Below are 6818 nucleotides of genomic sequence, written 5' to 3'. Positions count from 1 at the left end.
AACCACTTTCAGGAAACCTGAATATGCTCAGAAGTTAATGAGCAGTTGAATTGTTAACCATCCTTCCGTTGTTACATTTATATTCAAATCTACAACTGGAGTACAGTAATCCCTCGCTATATCACGCTTCGCCTTTCGCGGCTTCACTCCATCGCGGATTTTATATGTAAGCATATTTAAATATATATCGCGGATTGTTTGCTGGTTCGCGGATTTCTGCGGACAGTGGATCTTTTAATTTCTGGTACATGCTTCCTCAGTTGGTTTGCCCAGTTGATTTCATACAAGGGACGCTATTGGCAGATGGCTGAGAAGCTACCCAACTTACTTTTCTCCATCTCTGTCTTGCGCTGACTTTCTCTGATCCTGACGTAGGGGGGCTGTTCGCAAACCTAGACGATACGGACGCTCGTCTAAAAATGCTGAAAGATTATCTTCACGTTGCTACCTTCTGTGCAGCTGCTTCCTGAAGCGACATGCTGCACGGTGCTTCGCATACTTAAAAGCTCGAAGGGCACGTATTGATTTGTGCTTGTTTGTTTTTCTCTGGCTCTCTCTCTCTCTCTGCTCCTGACGGAGGGGGTGTGAGCTGCCGCCTTCAACAGCTTTGTGCTGCGGTGCTTCGCATACTTAAAAGCCAAACAGCCCTATTGATTTGTTTGCTTTTTTTCTCTATCTCTCTGACATCTGCTCCTGACTTGAAGAGGAAGATATGTTTGCATTCTTTTAATTGTGAGACAGAACTGTCATCTCTGTCTTGTCATGGAGCACAGTTTAAACTTTTGAAAAAGAGACAAATGTTTGTTTGCAGTGTTTGAATAACGTTCCTGTCTCTCTACAACCTCCTGTGTTTCTGCGCAAATCTGTGACCCAAGCATGATAATATAAAAATAACCATATAAACATAAGGTTTCTACTTCGCGGATTTTCTTATTTCGCGGGTGGCTCTGGAACGCAACCCCCGCGATGGAGAAGGGATTACTGTACCACGAAATTATTTTGCGTCAATCTGAGAAACTGCATGGGTGAATAGACCGCCTGCTGATTGAAGCAACTTAGACATGCACAGGTACGAGGAATATTCTCTTCCTAATAATGTCTTCACTCACTTTCTTTAACTTTTAAATCTTTAGTTGTATACGTTTCTCAGTAAAGCTGGTTGAAGTCCATATGAAGCCCTAGGTGTGGTTGCACGTTCCTTTAGTAACCAAAACAGAGCCCCTCAGTGTCCACAGCGTGGATGAAAGGGGGAGGCAGAAATGTCTGGAGCACACACTACTTGAGTTACATAAACGGCACCCCACGGTGTCCATAGCGCATTTTTAGTAATACTAGACTTTGAGGACCGTGAGGGAGTCCCCCTCTGTGTCTGTAGTGTGCCACCCCCCCCAGACTTACCAAAACGGTGTCCCTCAGTGTTTATAGTGTGCTTTTAGTATAATTAGACTTGAAGTCCGGTCCCCCTCAGAGTCCATACCGCATGCCCCTCACTGTCCATAGAGGAGGCATAACAAAAAGGTACGAAAGGCACACCCCTTAAGTTATAAAAATGACATCCCTCTGGTTTCATAACTGGTACCCATCGGGCTGCAGCCACCTAATGGATTTACGGGTTCTGTCTCTCAGTGAACTTTGTAATATTGATATGATGTGGAACACAATGTTAGCCAATCAATAAATGGTTACTGGGCTGGACTCCTGACCAATGAATGAGAGAGGTGGGTCTACAATTCAAATGTTCGTTTGCATCTGAGTGTGTTCAGTTTTCAATGTTCAATCTTCTTGGTCGCTCACAGACTGCCTGTAAGCACTGCAAGCAGGGGCTTCCTGGTTTACTGGCTGAGCTTTCTCATTCACAAGAGCACTTGTTTAAAAATATTTTAGTTGAAATAAATGTGCTTGCGATGTTGTGAGCACACAATTGAACTACTTGAAATGTGGATTATGTAACACGAGAATCGTGAGATTTTTGATATTGTTTACTGCTGTCCAGCATTGGTCACCATAGGTGTATGGAAACATTGGATTAAAAATTTTTCTAAGAAATCCTTGCAAACTATATTGGATAAGTAACAAACAAAAAAAAATTTGGGTGGAGTATTTCTTTAACATCCAAATCTTGGGAATGTTGGAGAAAAATCCACACTGACATGGATACTGAGTACTGTGCAAATAAATACCATTTTTGGGTGGAGTATTCCTTTAAGTACATTGGTCCTGTGCTTTGTCCTTGGGCTACGCTTTGGCTTCAAGTAGCCATGAGCTGGATGGTTAAATTTGTAGAATCTACAGTGACATGCAATGGCTTCTATGTGGGCTTATGGACATGTAATACATACTCGCATATAAGTCGGGTCTTGAAACCTGACAAACCGATCATAAAATCAGACCCTGACTTACATGCCCATTCAAAACTATCACACTTACATTTTTTATTCTTACTTCCTCCAATCTCACATCAGTTTCTCAGACACATTGAATTTTGTTGCAGCAACGCAGTTACCAATTTCTTTTACCATTTCAACGACTTTTGTGGATAAGGGATGCTCTTATGGTAAAGGTATATGAGAATGTGAGATACAAAAAACACAAAACAGTGCAAATGTTGCTTTGGAATAGTTTGTGTATTACTGTGTGGTCACATGGGCACAATACATAGAAAAAAAAGACAGTGTGCTCCGTGGTTACTCTCTCAGGTGGGCGTTAGCATATCATAATCTCTTGGACCAATAGCGTGAGTTTTCCGCATTTGACTTATATGGCCAACATTATAAAATACCGGAAATTATACGGTACAATCAAGCTGCGACTTATACGCGGGTATATACGGTATGTGAACATACAAGTGTAACCTCAGATCTATTTAGGCAGATTTTACAAACTTCACTTACCTGATAGGTGGCCAGTCCTTCTTGCTGGTTTGAAGATGAATTTACTCTCAGTCCTCAACGCGGTCTCCAGTTTCAATCCACATCTCTTTAGTGCTGTAGAGTCTGGTAATCCATCACAAGGGGAAAATTAACCTGGGGGGATTCAACATACTGGAAGCTCAACTGAAGATGCAGATAATTCCTATTAAGAGAACAAGGCGCATGTGGAGCTAGGGGATGAATGGCCCCTCAAAGATACAACCTGCAGAAAGCTCACTTAATTATATCAGAGGTCCCAAGTCAATTCACTTTAGCACTTTCCAGCCATTCTTTATTTAGAGCCATGTGAAAAAATAAGCACACTCTCTTATAATTCTACATTTTACATAGTCCTTGCAGAGCACTAAAATTAGTTGAGTCTTACATCAGATGACAAGCAACGCCACACAGATTTTATTTTGTGTGTTGTCATGGGACCACACCATGATCCATCCCAGGCTGCACATATTGCACTATGGTAACTGTCGGTGGCCAGCTGCAGACCCACACCGTCTGGATTACAAAAGCCCTCAGAAGCAGCTTGTCTACAGCAAATAGATCTTCCATTCTTGGTGGAATAGACACCACCTGTAAGCAGTGCAAGCAGAGGGCTTCCTGGTGACATTAGCTGAGCTCGCTCATTCGGCCCACACCTTTCTGGGCAGCATGGCCACTACATCTTGCTATTTCTGTGTTCAGCCAAACAAAAGAAGCCATGTGTTGGTACACGTCTTGATTCATCATCTTGTAGAACTGCCTGTAACAGCCAGATTGCAGGATTCCATTTTTATTTAGTTTGTACCAATTCCTCAGCATCTGCTGGAAAGCCAATGTCAGGATCCTGGAATAGATACTCTTCACAAACCACACAGCAAAACTCTGGATTCTCTCTTGTATTTAGGGGACATTAGGACAGTTATTTGTCTTGAGCTGATACGTATTTGATAGATCATGCAAGCTTTCCAACCCTGTCTTTATGTGCATTGTGCTCTTGGAAAAACTTTTGGAGGTGTACCCTGTGGTATTTTGTAGAATGTGAGGTTCCAGCAGGGCTACCATTGTCTGCCATTCATTCCCCTAATTTGCCAGGATGGAGTTGCGTTTGCATATTTGTTAATAAGTTGAATTTGTCTGGTGAGGATGTTCAAGTATGTCAAGGTTGTGTCTTATCTACTGTCCTGTTTGTTATCTTCATAGATATGATATTAAGGTGAAGTTTGTAAATGACACTGTAATGGCTTGATGTGTCTATGATAGCCAGCATGCACTGAGAACAGTTCTCGTAGAATGTGATGCAGCAGGAATGAGAGGTCATGGTCTTCTTGTAGCTGTCCAATGTGGAGGAGTTCATGCACTCTGGGATTCCCACATGATAGTGAAGATGACTGTAGGACTAACCAAAGTATTGTTCTGTCAGTTAAGAATTGAGTACACTTGACACTTTAAAGGGACCAGAAGATGAAACATTATGTCATAATAGCCGGAAAAGTGTCAAAACTACGAATTCAAAAAACCTTCACCAAAGCTAAAATCCAAACCAACTTAAAGCCTAAAGGGGAAATGCTAAAGTTTTCAATACCAAAAAATAACAGTTAACAAACACACCGACACTCTTCAGTACTGTATATCTTGAATGATGCTTACCTTAGGTGATGGCTTTTATATCATCGCGTTTGTGATGCAATCATTGTATCTCGTTTGAAGCCACACCCTAACAACAGATCATTGTGATTTGATGATGATTATACAAAATGGCAGCGTTCACCAGAAACAAAATGGCGGTGCAGTAAACATTTATTGAAATAAAAATCAACATTAATGAATAGACATTTAAGAAGGAAAATACTAAAGAGACATAAACCTACGCCAACAAATCCCAAAAAAACACCTTTAAAACCTGGGAGAAAAATGTATTTACACCAAAATAAATTTTTAAATGCCTTAGATCATAACATACAGTAGTGCAGTGGCAGTAGTTTTGCAGACTGTGGACCAGATGCTGGTTGTGAACTGGAAGTTTGATTTAAAAGGTACATACCCATCTTCCTTGTGGTCACAAGCTCAGGATAGTGAAGGGCTGCTGGTTCACTCTCTACGTATGACAGATAGAGGAGCTCAGCAACACTAGAGGGCAGCAGAGGCGAGCTGAGGTAGTGTGGGCATTAGTTAGTTAGATTGCCCCCATGACTCTCCTGCAGTGGTGTACCAGTCAGCACCCACTGGGGGAAGGCCCAAGGGTAGACTCAGAAATTTGTCAGGAGGTGCTGGAAAAGGCTGCCAAGAACAGGGTGGTCCGGTCTGTCCAGTTTGATATGATGTCACTGGAAAAAAAAAGTGATGATGATGGGAAAATGACACAGAAAACGACACAATACTGACTGTGCTTCAAAATATTTTACTATAAATGCCAAAAGTTATTGCGTTATTGACAATATTGGCCATATGCAGCCATAGGTCCACAGAATTACAAATCAAGAAACTCACTACAGTCACTAGCACATGTACATGATATGGACAATAAAAGAAAAAAGGTGCTCTAAGTTATGAATAATAAATTAAGAAATAGGCAATTGCTTGTTTTTAAAGTCTTGGAAAGGCACGGCGGCCCCAAAGCATTAACAAAGCCACTTTAGAAATGTCTGTAATTTCAAAGCCTTCTAGAAGCAAAATATGTTAACATGAAAAATGAGAGACATGGGTGCAAATTACAACAAAAAAAGTCTCGTTTCTTACCAAAAAATGTCTGCTTTGAGCATCCCGACTTGTTATGGTGTCAGCACATAAGGATGCCAAAATCTTTCATCTCCGCTTTCTGACGGTTCCATCAATGGACCAAGCAGCTGCACTGGCTTCTACAGCTGCAAACATGTACACTGCAATTTTCTTTTCGATTGTATAACAGAAATAAAAAAACGATGATGCTTTAAAGTAATCAGTGCCATTGTCTCTTTTTAAATGACATTTTCAGACCTGCAGTATTTAATGAAGATTTCTCATGGATTGGATTTCTGTGAATTGTGATTGTGTGTCCATCTGCCATATTTAATAGAAGCACAGGAAGAGGCACAACCAGCCATGTTGTATTGGGATGAAAATAATGCTGAGGAAATAAGACTTGGAATATTTTAATTTAGGTAGTGTGTTAATTTTGGAATACAGGATTATTTAGATGAGATGCAGCTTTTAAGTGAATAAATAAGAATGCAGATCTCATAAGGAAAGGCTAACAGTATATTTTATGTGTATTTTGAGTAACACTTTAAAGGATACATTCTGTATTTTTCAAGTCAAAGTTATTTCTTCACAAACATGGTGTATATGAATTATTACCAGGTGAAACTGTGTTCCAAAGTCCAGCAGTTTCTAAAAATTTAAAAAACATCTTGTCCAAACTGGCATTTTACATTGGAGATAATAGGAGACGGGTATAGCTGGAAAACGAAAGCCTTAAAACTTACCAAATACAGTGATCCCTCGCTATATCGTGCTTCGCCTTTCGCGGCTTCACTCCATCGCAGATTTTATATGTAAGCATATTTAAATATATATCGCGGATTTTTTGCTGGTTCACGGATTTCTGCGGACAATGGATCTTTTAATTTCTGGTACATGCTTCCTCAGTTGGTTTGCCCAGTTGATTTCATACAAGGGACGCTATTGGCAGATGGCTGAGAAGCTACCCAACTTATTTTCTCTGTCTCTCTTGCGCTGACTGTCTCTGATCCTGACGTAGGGGGATTGAGCAGGGGGGCTGTTCGCACACCTAGACGATACGGACGCTCGTCTAAAAATGCTGAAAGATTATCTTCACGTTGCTATCTTTTGTGCAGTTGCTTCCTGAAACGACATGCTGTACGGTGCTTCGCATACTTAAAAGCTCAAAGGGCACGTATTGATTTTTGCTTGTTT

This window comes from Erpetoichthys calabaricus, chromosome 15 (genome assembly GCF_900747795.2).
Source record: "Erpetoichthys calabaricus chromosome 15, fErpCal1.3, whole genome shotgun sequence".
NCBI lineage: Eukaryota > Metazoa > Chordata > Cladistia > Polypteriformes > Polypteridae > Erpetoichthys > Erpetoichthys calabaricus.
This window is presented reverse-complemented; position numbering follows the sequence as displayed.